This window comes from Henckelia pumila, chromosome 4 (assembly GCF_033568475.1).
Source record: "Henckelia pumila isolate YLH828 chromosome 4, ASM3356847v2, whole genome shotgun sequence".
NCBI lineage: Eukaryota > Viridiplantae > Streptophyta > Magnoliopsida > Lamiales > Gesneriaceae > Henckelia > Henckelia pumila.
Window position 1 is genome coordinate 162,431,982 of NC_133123.1, and position 17,564 is coordinate 162,449,545.

The 17,564-nt window shown below is 37.1% G+C and overlaps 1 long non-coding RNA gene across 1 annotated transcript in view; it reads left to right on the forward strand.

Moving 5' to 3' along the window:
* Positions 1–13,975, forward strand: part of LOC140866315 (uncharacterized) — a 28,557-nt gene extending 14,582 nt beyond the window's left edge. The window contains exon 5 of the long non-coding RNA XR_012144849.1: positions 13,915–13,975. This is a non-coding gene — a long non-coding RNA (uncharacterized lncRNA). The remainder of the gene's footprint in view (positions 1–13,914) is intronic.
* The last annotated feature ends 3,589 nt before the right edge of the window (positions 13,976–17,564 follow it).

Below are 17,564 nucleotides of genomic sequence, written 5' to 3' on the forward strand. Positions count from 1 at the left end.
CTACTTCAGCCTTGAATTCTTTGAACTTTTCAAATGCTTCAGACTTATATTTCATTAAATATAAATACCCATACCTTGAATAATCATCAGTAAAGGTAATGAAGTAGGTGTGGCCAAATTGAGTACCAACTCTAAATGGACCACAAACATCTGTATGGATCAAATCCAACAGATTTTGACTACGCTCAGGTTTCCCCTTAAAAGGAGATTTAGTCATTTTTCCTTTTAGGCAGGATTCACAAGTAGGTAGAGAGTTAATATCAGACATATCAAACATGCCTTCTCCCACTAGCTTGTTCATCCTCCTTGAGGAAATGTGACCTAGCCTAGCATGCCAAAGGTTTGCCGGGTTTTGACTATCGATTTTCCTTTTGTTTGTTGTTGCCGGTTTATCAACATAATTTTTTGGAACGTCTTTTAGTTTTAAATTATATAGATCGTTTTCAAGTTGTCCATTTCCAATCAAACATTCATTCTTGTAAATATTGCAAATCTCATTCACAAAATTTCAAGAATAACCATCTCTATCAAGCATAGAAACAGAAATAATGTTTTTAATCAAATCTGGAACAAATAAAACATCTATCAAAAGTAACTTAAAACCGTTCTGCAAAATTAAATAAATATTTCCCATAGCTATGGATTTAACTCTGGAACCATTCCCGAGCCTTGACTGGGTCTCACCCATCCTTAGCCTATTACTTCTTATCATCATTTGCAACTCATTGCAAATATGAGATCTACATTTGGTATCCAATACCCAAGAAGTAGTATTAGGAAAAACATTTATTTCAATGTAAAACATACCCTTTGCAGTTCGCAACTGCTCGAGGTATTTCTTGTAGTTACGTTTCCAATGACCGGGTTTCTTGCAGTGATGGCAAACTTGTTTAGACTTGTCCAATTTTGTATGTAACATTTGGCCTTGAGATCATGGTCCAACCATTTCTCTAGTTCGGCCAACCTTTCGGCAGTTACATCAGCCGGGGCTGTTTTCGGAGAAGCCTTTTTCTAACACTTAGAAAATCTTTTTCGAACTTAGGACATTCTTAACTTTATGGAACCATTCCGTATAGTTGCGCCAGAAAGTTTGTTTTGTTCGAGAACATGTGGATTACGAATTCATTGTAATGAAATACTGAGTTGAAACAGACAATTATCAGTGATTGTTTAATTAATTTACTAAGACATAAAATAGGCAAAATTTATTTTATGAATCTCACTCCCACTATTTTAACGATTTCACTACCCTCTAGTGAAAACGGGAAACTGTTTTCCTTAGTGAGAACATGGAGTCCAATTGACAAACTTATGGTCCCAAATAATATCAGCCAACCATAATTTTCAAAAGGTAGAGCCCAATTGCTTCCAAAGCAACCTCCACGTTTTTACCTCATGTCCAATAAGGGCCCAATAATATGACGCCGATTATTGTGACATGTCAAGATGACCCATCAATATTAAGTTGTGATGGACGGTCGCCATGTGGATCCCCCAATAATATGAGCCGATCCCATGGGAGTTCCACCCAACTTACAACATGTGTCGACCCAATGTACAGCTTTCCGACGAACGGGCCCCCCCCAATAATATGAGCCGGACCGTATCCGCGGGTAGCATCTCATACATTGATCGTTGATGGAAGGTAGGAACATTTAAACAAATTTAAATTTCCTTTATTTATCTTGATATCAATTTTAAATCATATTTAAAATGAGGGATTTTTAATTATAAAAATTTGTCTCATCATTTTTTAAAATTTTGTATGCTTGCCGGATTCACACAATTATGTCTAAAACATGCATACAACTATAATATCACATATTATATAGGATGATCGATTCCATTTCTAATCGACCCGTGGTTGCCAATCACGAGTCTTAGTCCAATCCTAGGTAATATGCAGTATGCAATGCAATCCTATTACATTTGCTTCCAATTTACATTTCTTCTGTCTTTATTGTCTGCTGGGCCCACCTCCATCTTCAATTCTTGATCTCCCACTAAATCTAATGTATTTACAATAAATAACAATGACAAGTAGGGGATACATTTTTAAGGGGTGGGAACGGGCCATAAACCAAGCCCACTTTTATTACATATGACATTCATATTGGGCCATAAACCAGGCCCATTAATAAATCCAACAACAATAAAAACAAATGTAAATTTCTAACATACACCTACAAAATTGGTCATGGCAATCGATCATCCTTATCCAATAAAATTTAATTCAAAATTAATTTATTGGATAACATGCAATGACAATTTAAATTTAAAAGGATAAAATCATATTTCATACATAAAATCTTATTTTACATATAAAATCATATTTTATCTTTTTATCAAATAAAATCATATTTTATCTATAAAATCCAATTTTATACATAAAATCATATTTTACTCAATATATCCATAAGATCATATCTTATCATCAATTGTACCAAAAATAATTAATTTCAAAATTCAATTAAAGGATAAAATATTAAAATTTTCCAAAAATTCAAATTTATCCAAAAATCAATTTTAAAATTTTCGGACTCGAACAATTCGATCCGACGCCTCGTGGACCAATCAAAACAATTTTCGATCGGACCAAAAATATAATTTTAACATATTAAAATTTAATTTTAAAAAAAAATTAAAATAATTTTTCCCGCGGGCCGCCCGGGACGTTCCCGGGCCGGGCAGCCCGGCTGCCCCTAGGGCAGCGACGATCGCTGCCCTGGGCAGCACTGTGCGCTGCCCTGGGCAGCGATCACATCGCTGCCCATGGGCAGCGCCCAGTGCTGCGCCGGGCAGCGCCGTGCGCTGCCCGGGTTTTTACCCGGAAAAAAAAAATTATTTTTAAATATTTATTTTGTTTCAAAAACCGAGGCCTAAAAAATTTTGTACAATCGATTAAATTTAATCGCTTGATCTGAGCAACCTGGCTTTGATACCACTGTTGGATAACGCGTGGCGATCAGATCAATTATGATTGATACCCGGTGCAGCGGAAGTTTAAAATTTTGTATGGAACGATTCCATAATGGGTATCAACCTTACGATTAAATTGTGTGTGTAAAAATTAAATAACAATTATAAAATTTTTACCTTTAATCTCGAATCGAGATTTTGGACACCAACAGATTTCTCTGCTCTTGTTGTATATCCCTGGAACTGATGGACGAACTGTTCTTCAATCAGGTCCACGAACAGAGATTTAATCCCTCTGATAGATTGCACTAGAAAATCTATCAGAAGTTTTCTACGAAGAGATTAACGAATTTGATCCGTTAAACCAGACTGTAATTCAAAATCACAGGCTGGATTTTTCTCGAGTAGAGGGAGAGGGGGGGGGGGGGGGACGGCCACCTTTAAAAATAAACTAGGGTTTTCGAAAAATCCCTGTGACCTGTTGTGTGTAATTTCTGTACTGCAATAACTTATTTATAATGTAGGCCACTAACAGCTTAGGGCCCATTAGTCATAAGTTCAAGCCCGACAAGCAAAGCTCGCATGTTCAGAAATTAATATAAAATTCATCGTGACTCCGATTGATAAACCGATTTCACCAATGTGCACAGAAACCATTTCTGCACCTTTTAAAGTCAAGATAAATTTTTCTGAATCCGAATTCAGTGATTTCCAAAAATGGCCATCCCTATGTCATTTTAGGAAATCTTACTCCTCTACTCTTAAATAAGAAGTCCAACTTTTTTGTTCATTAAATTTAACTCTTTAAATTTAACTATCTCAATGGGGATTAAAAATCCATTACACTGTGTGACCCTCAATGGTTCAGGGATACAGCTAGCCGTGGGCTCACAACTCCTTGTGACTCGGAACAACAATTTCCGACTTGCCCATCGAATCATGGTATGAGCGCCTAGCAACATCGCCCCATGATTCCCTAGGTATCACTGATAGTGCCTACAAGAACCAGTAGATTTTGGTTAGCGTACAGTACGGTCCCTTCATCCATATATCCCGATCGAATCAACAACCATTGGTATATCGAGAGTTGCTCGAGATTCGATAACTATGCAATGCATCTTGAAGATCAAATAGTGACATCGCATGTGCTACTAAGAAACCATTTCTTAAATCACATCATGTACTCTGGCCAGAGATTCGTCACACTAATATCTCCTCAGATCGCATAGGATATCCACACTCGCAAGTATGTGGTGAATCCTTGACAACAAAGCATCGACTCCTATATGTGTTGTAACTTTACCCAATCCCGACACCTGATGACCCCAATAGAGTCGGTAAACGAGTCAAAGCACAGTACTAGCATATAGAGTCTCAATGATGTCTCAAGTAGTAAGGACTAATGGTGTACAACCAAAACCGCGGACTTTATCCACTCGATAAGTGATAACCACTTGGAAAGTCCGGATAGGGTAGTTCGATCATTCATCATATGAATATCCATTTGCATGCTTCGAACATCTCTATGTTCCTTACCAATGAAACGTGGTACTCTGCATCGCAAATGCTAGTCTCAAACTCGAGCGATCCTTATCCTTATTATCGGACGGCTCAATCGACTAGGAACAGTTTAGAATATACAGTGACTATAAGATGTGTTTCATGATAGACATCTCCATGTTCTACCACATCTTACATACACTATAGTATATTCAAGGTCTTTATCAAAGCAACAATAGTATATCACAATATCACAATATGAAGAAAGACAAAGTCATTGCCATTAATAAAAGTGTAAATTATATTAAACAAAAGATTGTTTATACAAAGAGTCATCAAAGCCCTTAGCCACAAGTTGGCTCACTGGGCACCCACTCTTTCAATCTCCCACTTGCCCTATAGCCAACTAGTCATACTACGTAGACCCATTGCTTCGCGATGTTTGTCAAATAATGGTCCTGGCAAGGGCTTAGTAAGTGGATCAGCGATATTGTCTGCAGAGGCCACTCTTTCGACAGTGATGTCTCCTCTTTCCACAATCTCCCGGATGATGTGGTATTTCCTCAGTACGTGTTTGGATCTTTGATGAGACCTTGGTTCTTTTGCCTGAGCAACGGCACCCGTGTTGTCACAGTACACCGGGACTGGACCAACAACTTCAGGAATGACGCCCAACTCTTGGACGAAATTCCTCATCCAAACGGCCTCTTTAGCAGCAGCTGATGCTGCAATGTATTCAGCTTCAGTGGTGGAATCCGCTGTGGTGTCCTGCTTGAAACTCTTCCAAGAGACAGCACCGCCATTGAGCATGAACACAAATCCAGAGGTTGACTTCGAGTCATCCACGTCACTTTGGAAGCTAGAGTCGGTATAGCCTTCCAATTTTAGTTCTCTTCCTCCATATACCATCAACATATTCTTAGTCCTTCGTAAGTACTTAAGAATGTCCTTCACGGCTTTCCAATGCATTTGACCGGGATTAGCTTGATATCTGCTCGTGACACTCAGAGCAAATGCGACATCCGGTCTGGTAGATATCATCCCATACATGATACTACCTATGGCTGACGCATATGGTACATGTGTCATTTTCTCTATCTCTTCATCCGTCTTGGGACACATAGACTTGGATAGAGAAACTCCATGACACATGGGTAGATGTCCTCTCTTGGACCCATCCATTGAAAACCGTTTCAATATGGTGTCGATGTAGGTTGATTGGGTGAGTCCTATCATTCTCTTAGATCTATCTCTATAGATCTGTATCCCTAGAATATAGGATGCCTCACCCAAATCCTTCATCGAGAATCTACCTGATAACCATATCTTTGTTGAGTGCAACATCCCTACATCATTCCCAATGAGTAGGATGTCATCAACATAAAGTACTAAGAATGTCACAGCATCCTTAACTACTTTCTTGTACACGCATGGTTCCTCCAGATTCTTGATGAAACCAAAATCTTTTATTGTTTCATCAAATTTTTGGTTCCAACTTCTTGATGCTTGTTTTAGACCATAAATTGATCTCTGAAGCTTGCATACCTTATGCTCGCTTCCCATGGATGTGTACCCCTCAGGCTGCTTCATATAGATCTCTTCCTTAATGTCTCCACTAAGAAAAGCAGTCTTCACATCCATTTGCCATATCTCATAGTCATACCATGCAGCTATGGCAATAAGGATTCTTATGGACTTGAACATTGCAACTGGTGAAAAGGTTTCATCATAGTCAACTCCTTGTCTTTGAGTATAACCTTTTGCCATCAATCGCGCCTTGTAGGTCAATACCTTACCATCAGGCCCAAGCTTTCTCTTGTAGATCCATTTACACCCTATTGAAACAATTCCATCGGGAGGATCTACTAAAGACCAAACTTGGTTTGTATGCATCGAATCTATTTCCGACTGCATAGCTTCAAGCCATAAATTTGAATCCGCATCAGAAATTGCTTCCTTGAAGTTTCTTGGATCACATCCAACATTGGGTTCATCTTGATCCCCTTCAAGAAGAAGACCATATCAAATAAGAGGTCTAGAAGTCCTCTCAGATCTTCTAGGTACAGGCGTGTCCAGCAATGGTTCCTGAGGTGCAGGATCGTTATTTTGTATTTTGGGTTCTTCTCGAATTTCTTCGAGTTCCATCATCTCGCCTTTCTTATCCAATAAGAACTCCTTCTCCAAGAAGGTGGCATTCCTTGAAACAAACACCTTTGTTTCAGCAGGATAATAGAAATAATATCCGATTGAATTCTTCGGATACCCTAAAAAATAACATAAGGTAGATCGACTATCCAACTTATCTCCCACTGTCTGCTTTACGTAAGCAGGACATCCCCAAATCCTCAAGTACGAATACTTAGGAGCTTTGCCATTCCATAACTCATATGGTGTTTTGTCCACTGCTTTAGTGTGGACGTTGTTCAACAACAATACCGCCGTTTCAAGCGCATAGCCCCAAAACGAAGGTGGAAGCTCAGTGAAGCTCATCATGGATCGAACCATGTCCAACAAAGTTTGATTACGACGCTCCGATACACCATTCAGCTGTGGTGTCATAGGAGGAGTCCACTGAGAGAGAATCTCATTCTCTTTTAGATAGTCCAAAAACTCGGTACTTAAGTATTCTCCACCTCGATCCGATCGAAGTGCTTTAATACTTTTACCTAGCTTGTTTTCTACTTCAGCCTTGAATTCTTTGAACTTTTCAAATGCTTCAGACTTATATTTCATTAAATATAAATACCCATACCTTGAATAATCATCAGTAAAGGTAATAAAGTAGGTGTGGCCAAATTGAGTACCAACTCTAAATGGACCACAAACATCTGTATGGATCAAATCCAACAGATTTTGACTACGCTCAGGTTTCCCCTTAAAAGGAGATTTAGTCATTTTTCCTTTTAGGCAGGATTCACAAGTAGGTAGAGAGTTAATATCAGACATATCAAACATGCCTTCTCCCACTAGCTTGTTCATCCTCCTTGAGGAAATGTGACCTAGCCTAGCATGCCAAAGGTTTGCCGGGTTTTGACTATCGATTTTCCTTTTGTTTGTTGTTGCCGGTTTATCAACATAATTTATTGGAACGTCTTTTAGTTTTAAGTTATATAGATCGTTTTCAAGTTGTCCATTTCCAATCAAACATTCATTCTTGTAAATATTGCAAATCCCATTCACAAAATTGCAAGAATAACCATCTCTATCAAGCATAGAAACAGAAATAATGTTTTTAATCAAATCTGAAACAAATAAAACATCTATCAAAAGTAACTTAAAACCGTTCTGCAAAATTAAATAAATATTTCCCATAGCTATGGATTTAACTCTGGAACTATTCCCGAGCCTTGACTGGGTCTCACCCATCCTTAGCCTATTACTTCTTATCATCATTTGCAACTCATTGCAAATATGAGATCTACATCTGGTATCCAATACCCAAGAAGTAGTATTAAGAAAAACATTTATTTCAATGTAAAACATACCCTTTGCAGTTCGCAACTGCTCGAGGTATTTCTTGTAGTTACGTTTCCAATGACCGGGTTTCTTGCAGTGATGGCAAACTTGTTTAGACTTGTCCAATTTTGTATGTAACATTTGGCCTTGAGATCATGGTCCAACCATTTCTCTAGTTCGGCCAACCTTTCGGCAGTTACATCAGCCGGGGCTGTTTTCGGAAAAGCCTTTTTCTAACACTTAGAAAATCTTTTCCGAACTTAGGACATTCTTAACTTTATGGAACCATTCCGTATAGTTGCGCCAGAAAGTTTGTTTTGTTCGAGAACATGTGGATTACGAATTCATTGTAATGAAATACTGAGTTGAAACAGACAATTATCAGTGATTGTTTAATTAATTTACTAAGACATAAAATAGGCGAAATTTATTTTATGAATCTCACTCCCACTATTTTAACGATTTCACTACCCTCTAGTGAAAACGGGAAACTGTTTTCCTTAGTGAGAACATGGAGTCCAATTGACAAACTTATGGTCCCGAATAATATCAGCCAACCATAATTTTCAAAAGGTAGAGCCCATATGCTTCCAAAGCAACCTCCACGTTTTTACCTCATGTCCAATAAGGGCCCAATAATATGACGCCGATTATTGTGACATGTCAAGATGACCCATCAATATTTAGTTGTGATGGACGGTCGCCATGTGGATCCCCCAATAATATGAGCCGATCCCATGGGAGTTCCACCCAACTTACAACATGTGTCGACCCAATGTACAGCTTTCCGACGAACGGGCCCCCCCAATAATATGAGTCGGACCGTATCCGCGGGTAGCATCTCATACATTGATCGTTGATGGAAGGTAGGAACATTTAAACAAATTTAAATTTCCTTTATTTATCTTGATATCAATTTTAAATCATATTTAAAATGAGGGATTTTTAATTATAAAAATTTGTCTCATCATTTTTTAAAATTTTGTATGCTTGCCGGATTTACACAATTATGTCTAAAACATGCATACAACTATAATATCACATATTATATAGGATGATCGATTCCATTTCTAATCGACCCGTGGTTGCCAATCACGAGTCTTAGTCCAATCCTAGGTAATATGCAGTATGCAATGCAATCCTATTACATTTGCTTCCAATTTACATTTCTTCTGTCTTTATTGTCTGCTGGGCCCACCTCCATCTTCAATTCTTGATCTCCCACTAAATCTAATGTATTTACAATAAATAACAATGACAAGTAGGGGATACATTTTTAAGGGGTGGGAACGGGCCATAAACCAAGCCCACTTTTATTACATATGACATTCATATTGGGCCATAAACCAGGCCCATTAATAAATCCAACAACAATAAAAACAAATGTAAATTCCTAACATACACCTACAAAATTGGTCATGGCAATCGATCATCCTTATCCAATAACATTTAATTCAAAATTAATTTATTGGATAACATGCAATGGCAATTTAAATTTAAAAGGATAAAATCATATTTCATACATAAAATCTTATTTTACATATAAAATCATATTTTATCTTTTTATCAAAAAAAATCATATTTTATCTATAAAATCCAATTTTATACATAAAATCATATTTTATTCAATATATCCATAAGATCATATCTTATCATCAATTGTACCAAAAATAATTAATTTCAAAATTCAATTAAAGGATAAAATATTAAAATTTTCCAAAAATTCAAATTTATCCAAAAATCAATTTTAAAATTTTCGGACTCGAACAATTCGATCCGACACCTCGTGGACCAATCAAAACAATTTTCGATCGGACCAAAAATAGAATTTTAACATATTAAAATTTAATTTTAAAAAAAATTAAAATAGTTTTTCCCGCGGGCCGCCCGGGAAGTTCCCGGGCCGGGCAGCGACGATCGCTGCCCTGGGCAGCAATCACATCGCTGCCCATGGGCAGCGCCCAGTGCTGCGCCGGGCAGCGCCGTGCGCCGCCCTGTGCAGCGCCGTGCGCTGCCCGGGTTTTTACCCGGAAAAAAAAAATTATTTTTAAATATTTATTTTGTTTCAAAAACCGAGGCCTAAAAAATTTTGTACAATCGATTAAATTTAATCGCTTGATCTGAGCAACCTGGCTTTGATACCACTGTTGGATAACGCGTGGCGATCAGATCAATTATGATTGATACCCGGTGCAGCGGAAGTTTAAAATTTTGTATGGAACGATTCCATAATGGGTATCAACCTTACGATTAAATTGTGTGTGTAAAAATTAAATAACAATTATAAAATTTTTACCTTTAATCTCGAATCGAGATTTTGGACACCAACAGATTTCTCTGCTCTTGTTGTATATCCCTGGAACTGATGGACGAACTGTTCTTCAATCAGGTCCACGAACAGAGATTTAATCCCTCTGATAGATTGCACTAGAAAATCTATCAGAAGTTTTCTACGAAGAGATTAACGAATTTGATCCGTTAAACCAGACTGTAATTCAAAATCACAGGCTGGATTTTTCTCGTGTAGAGGGAGAGGGGGGGGGGGGGGGGGGGGGGGGGGGGGGGGGGGGGGTGGGGGGGGGGTTGGGGGCGGGGGGGGGGTGGGGGGGGAGGGGGTGGGGGGGGGGGGGGACGGCCACCTTTAAAAATAAACTAGGGTTTTCGAAAAATCCTTGTGACCTGTTGTGTGTAATTTCTGTACTGCAATAACTTATTTATAATGTAGGCCACTAACAGCTTAGGGCCCATTAGTCATAAGTTCAAACCCGACAAGCAAAACCCGCATGTTCAGAAATTAATATAAAATTCATCGTGACTCCGATTGATAAACCGATTTCACCAATGTGCACAGAAACCATTTCTGCACCTTTTAAAGTCAAGATAAATTTTTCTGAATCCGAATTCAGTGATTTCCAAAAATGGCCATCCCTATGTCATTTTAGGAAATCTTACTCCTCTACTCTTAAATAAGAAGTCCAACTTCTTCGTTCATTAAATTTAACTCTTTAAATTTAACTATCTCAACGGGGATTAAAAATCCATTACACTGTGTAACCCTCAATGGTTCAGGGATACAGCTAGCCGTGGGCTCACAACTCCTTGTGACTCGGAACAACAATTTCCTACTTGCCCATCGAATCATGGTATGAGCGCCTAGCAACATCGCCCCATGATTCCCTAGGTATCACTGATAGTGCCTACAAGAACCAGTAGATTTTGGTTAGCGTACAGTACGGTCCCTTCATCCATATATCCCGATCGAATCAACAACCATTGGTATATCGAGAGTTGCTCGAGATTCGATAACTATGCAATGCATCTTGAAGATCAAATAGTGACATCGCATGTGCTACTAAGAAACCATTTCTTAAATCACATCATGTACTCTGGCCAGAGATTCGTCACACTAATATCTCCTCAGATCGCATAGGATATCCACACTCGCAAGTATGTGGTGAATCCTTGACAACAAAGCATCGACTCCTATATGTGTTGTAACTTTACCCAATCCCGACACCTGATGACCCCAATAGAGTCGGTAAACGAGTCAAAGCACAGTACTAGCATATAGAGTCTCAATGATGTCTCAAGTAGTAAGGACTAATGGTGTACAACCAAAATCGCGGACTTTATCCACTCGATAAGTGATAACCACTTGGAAAGTCCGGATAGGGTAGTTCGATCATTCATCATATGAATATCCATTTGCATGCTTCGAACATCTCTATGTTCCTTACCAATGAAACGTGGTACTCTGCATCGCAAATGCTAGTCTCAAACTCAAGCGATCCTTATCCTTATTATCGGACGGCTCAATCGACTAGGAACAGTTTAGAATATACAGTGACTATAAGATGTGTTTCATGATAGACATCTCCATGTTCTACCACATCTTACATACACTATAGTATATTCAAGGTCTTTATCAAAGCAACAATAGTATATCACAATATCACAATATGAAGAAAGACAAAGTCATTGCCATTAATAAAAGTGTAAATTATATTAAACAAAAGATTGTTTATACAAAGAGTCATCAAAGCCCTTAGCCACAAGTTGGCTCACTGGGCACCCACTCTTTCATCAGGTCCACGAATGAATATTTAATCCCTCTGATAGATTGCACTAGAAAATCTATCAGAAGTTTCTACGAAGAGATTAACGAATTTGATCCGTTAAACCAGACTGTAATTCAAAATCACAGGCTGGATTTTTCTCGAGTAGACAGGGAGGGGGCGGCCACTCTTGTTAGAAAATACTTAGGTTTTCGAAAATTGTGACCTGTTGTCTGTAATTTCTGTACTGCAATAACTTATTTATAATGTAGGCCACTAACAGCTTAGGGCCCATTAGTCATAAGTTCAAGCCCGACAAGAAAAGCCCGCATGTTCAGAAATTAATATAAAATTCATCGTGACTCCGATTGATAAACTGATTTCACCAATGTGCACAGAAACCATTTCTGCACCTTTTAAAGTCAAGATAAATTTTTCTGAATCCGAATTCAGTGATTTCCAAAAATGGCCATCCCTATGTCATTTTAGGAAATCTTACTCCTCTACTCTTAAATAAGAAGTCCAACTTCTTCGTTCATTAAATTTAACTCTTTAAATTTAACTATCTCAACGGGGATTAAAAATCCATTACACTGTGTGACCCTCAATGGTTCAGGGATACAGCTAGCCGTGGGCTCACAACTCCTTGTGACTCGGAACAACAATTTCCGACTTGCCCATCGAATCATGGTATGAGCGCCTAGCAACATCGCCCCATGATTCCCTAGGTATCACTGATAGTGCCTACAAGAACCAATAGATTTTGGTTAGCGTACAGTACGGTCCCTTCATCCATATATCCCGATCGAATCAACAACCATTGGTATATCGAGAGTCGCTCGAGATTCGATAACTATGCAATTCATCTTGAAGATCAAATAGTGACATCGCATGTGCTACTAAGAAACCATTTCTTAAATCACATCATGTACTCTGGACAGAGATTCGTCACACTAATATCTCCTCAGATCGCATAGGATATCCACACTCGCAAGTATGTGGTGAATCCTTGACAACAAAGCATCGACTCCTATATGTGTTGTAACTGTACCCAATCCCGACACCTGATGACCCCAATAGAGTCGGTAAACGAGTCAAAGCACAGTACTAGCATATAGAGTCTCAATGATGTCTCAAGTAGTAAGGACTAATGGTGTACAACCAAAACCGCAGACTTTATCCACTCGATAAGTGATAACCACTTGGAAAGTCCGGATAGGGTAGTTCGATCATTCATCATATGAATATTCATTTGCATGCTTCGAACATCTCTATGTTCCTTACCAATGAAACGTGGTACTCCGCATCGCAAATGCTAGTCTCAAACTCGAGCGATCCTTATCCTTATTATCGGACGGCTCAATCGACTAGGAACAGTTTAGAATATACAGTGACTATAAGATGTGTTTCATGATAGACATCCCCATGTTCTACCACATCTTACATACACTATAGTATATTCAAGGTCTTTATCAAAACAACAATAGTATATCACAATATAACAATATGAAGAAAGATAAAGTCATTGCCATTAATAAAAGTGTAAATTATATTAAACAAAAGATTGTTTATACAAAGAGTCATCAAAGCCCTTAGCCACAAGTTGGCTCACCGGGCACCCACTCTTTCACTTCAGGATCTTGTACATGTGTACTCGTCTGTGGCAACTTTTGTGAAATTTGAAGGGCTGGCATTCCATCTACCACAGCATTTCTGATGCATCATCACCTGCAAAGGAAATTCTATCAAATTTACAGTGTGTGTGTGTGTCAAATGTTCATTTTTCTTATTATTACCTTCTACTTTTTTACCAACTTCTGCAAGGTTTTTTTTTCTTGATTCTTTACCATTTGGAGGTTGATTTGCCCAGTGTATATTAGTGTGTAACCACAGAATGCGGTGCAGAATCACTTAAGTTTTAGAAAAGATTGTTCTTTTATCAACGTGTGTTAAGTATTGAGCGTTTTGCTGTAAATTGTAATAGGTGGTGATGGACCCATGGAAAGAATCACATGATTCCTCAAGATGTGAACTACATATGAGTGTAAGCTCTCTCGATACCTTGATGTTTTATTTGGTGATTTTGATATTTAGGTAGGGTTATTAAACTCTTAAACAAATTATATACTCTTAAACAAACAATATACTAGTTTATCTTTTTTTTATTGTTTAAAACGTTATAAGCATGATTTTTTTTATACATTTCATACAACGTAACTTTATCATGCATACTTAAATGAGTGCACTTGAGTTGTGTATTAGTATATTTGTCTGGGATTATGATGTTACCTCCTATTATAGTCCTTTCGTATATGTTTTTATCGTTCTAGTTTTTTCAATTAATGAGGTACATAACTTATCTTGGTGAAGCCCATAAGATACATTTGACTAGAATATTGCACCTAATCATTTTAGGGAAGAAAAATAATTCGGAAGCCTTTTTTTAAAAAAGGCGTTAGCTTTGTATTCAATTTGTTTCCATCTGGTTTTACAGTTCAGCTTGTTTCAGTGCAAGTTTATCTGTTTCCAGTTTTTTGGATTTATTAATTTGTCAACCATATGTATGCTGGAAGCGAACTTTTCAGTGCTACCTTTCTTAAATTTATTAATGTCTTCCTATGAGTTTGTTACTGTGTTTACAAGATGTAATTAAATACATATTCTAAATATAGGACAAAAAAACAAGATGTTAGAAGATTACTATTTTTAGTGATATGCTATTTTGGGAGAATTTAAATTTTATATTATGTATTATTCTGTATTCCTAGAGTTTGAAAGGTTAATCATGCAAAGGGATTTGTTAGACAATTAGTTTTATGAACTTTCTTCGTATCTGTGATTCGAATCAACCTTTCGACAGGGGTAAAAAGGAGATCCTCTGTGGCAATAGCAATGGTGCTGGCTTCCTCGGCGGTTTCATGAACGCGATCGACACTTAGTACCCCTTGCTTGAATTATCAACAAATATATGCCAATACGTACCTTAATTTTGTAGTATAAATTTTGTGAACAAGAATTTTTCGATAAACTTGCTGCTTTGCATAAGTATTTGAAGGAATGTAGAACAATATTTGTACTTAAGTTAACATGTGAATTCTGATATACAAGATGATTTGCTTGAATCACTAGCTGCTGATGAAAGTTTTTGTATGTTTTCAAGATATTTATAGTTCTAAACTGCTACCATTGGGATTTGCAGGATTAATCAACAATCGATATTACAAATCTCAATATGATCAAGTCAGAAGTAAATGGAGCGAATTCGTCAACTCCTATGTGGGCGCCTAAATGGGTCGTGTACGTTTAGATAAACTTGTTTCCATTGTGGATTTATAGGATATATTTGTGTACATATTTTTGGTTTTGCGGATACATTTTTTGGTTCTACTCGTGAATTTGTGGATTTGTAAATATTCCTCGTTTTTTGTATGGATGATTTTATGAATCCAATTAATCATTTTAGTTTTAGATATTGTGGTATTGTTATTATCTATTTACTTATACACTATAAATAAAATGGTGAAGTAATATAACAAAAACACTTCGGAAAATTTAATTTCTGGCGAAGTAGAAGAAAACATTTACTTCGCCATATTTAAAAATTAGAGAAGTCGTTTGTAGCAATTACTTCGGTAATTGAAAATTCGCCGCAGTCTTATATGATAAATTACTTTAATATTCAAAGAAAGAGGAAGTAAAATGACACCTTTTACTTCACCACAATTTAAAAATTGTGAACTCGTATATCTATTTTACTTCGATAATTGTACAATGTGTGAAGTAATAGAGGATCAATTACTTCGTTATTTTACAATGTGTGAAGTAATAGAGGATCAATTACTTCGTTATTTTACAAAATTGACGAAGTAAAAATGCATCAATTACTTCGTTATTTTACAAAATTGATGAAGTAATACATGTGTTTTTACTTCGGTAGTGGTTCAATTTCGAACCGGTTTGGGTTTTTTGGACCAGGCAAAGACTTCGGTAATTATCGACTTATTACTTTGGTTTTAATGCGAAGTAAAAAATAACTTTTTACTTCACGTGCATCTACTTCGGTACTTATCTGCCTATTACTTAAGGTAATATCCTAAGTAATAGGCAGAAATTCTACTAGTGAATGATGATGTTGTTTTGATAAATGATGGTAATGACACTTCAAGCAAAATACAAAAGAACCATCCATCATCAAGATTATTGAAGATTCTTCTGGAACAATGCAAACTCGAATGAAGGACAAAGTGGACTAACTCAAGGTGGTTGGGTTAGTATGCTTGAATTTCATGTCCACAAACGAGGTAAGGTTGATTGAATATCATCTTGAAATTGGCTTCAAACGAGGTAAGGTTGATAAAACCTGTTTTATTCATAAGTTCAAAAGTGAAATACCTGTTTGCCAAGTTTTCGTGGATGACATCATTTTTTGTGCTTTTTCTCAAAAGCATGTTCATGATTTTGTTGAATGTATGTCTTCCATCTTTGAATTGAACATGGTAGTTGAGTTGAGTTATTTTCTTGGTTTTCAAGTTAAGAAAATGCATGATGATATTTGTTTGTCACAATGTCAGTATGTTGAAATTTTGGTGAAAAAGTTCTGTAATGAGAATACTAAAAGCATGAAAACACCAATGGGTCGGGTGAAAAGCTGGGTAAGAATGGTGTTGCGGCCGGTGTTGCAAACACCATGTACCACATCATGATTGGAAGTTTTTTGTACTTAACTGCAATTCATGCTGATATCATGTTTAGTGTGTATTTATGTGCTAGGTACCAATCTGATCCTAAGGTCACGCATTTAAAAGAAGTAAAATGTATCTTAAGATACACCTCCGACACCTTGGATTTGAGATTGTGGTATACTAGGGAGACAAATATCATTCTTGTTGGTTTTAGTAGTGTTGATTGTGATGGGGATTTGAATGATAGAAAATGCACTATGGGAGGGTGTTGTTGTCTTGGAGATAGAACTTTTTGTTCACAACCTTTTTTGATGAACCAAATGTTAGAGGATTGTGGATTTAAAAGTCAACCCCCCATTTTTTATTGTGATAATTTGAGTGCGATTGACATTTTAGAAAACCCAGTTCAACACTCTCGCACAAAACCCATTGACATTCGGCGTCACTTTATTCAAGATTTGGTAGAAAAAAATGTGACCCGAATGAATTTTGTTGGAACTAATAACCAACTGGCAGTTATATTCACAAAAATTTTAGATTTCGAGAGATTTTCTACTCTTCGGAGGTCTCTTAGCATATGTGCATTATAACCATTTACTGATGTTTTCATCGGTGTTACAACACCATAGACAACACTGTTTTTCTTTTTCATGCATGTTTAGGATTTTAGACATTCTGCATTCACTTTGTGGTGTGTAGTGTTTTAATCTCTGTTACAGTAATTCGACAGGCACCAAGCTTTTCAGTAAAATTTTTAAACACACTGGCCCTTGCAAATCGAACTCTGACTAAACCACTAAGTAGTTGATGAAAGAGTGGGTGCCCGGATAGCCAACTTGTGGCTAAGGGCTTTTATGACTTTTTGTGTAAACAATCTTTGTTTAATATAATTTACATTTTATTAATGGCAATGACTTTATCTTTCTTCATATTGTTATATTGTGATATACTA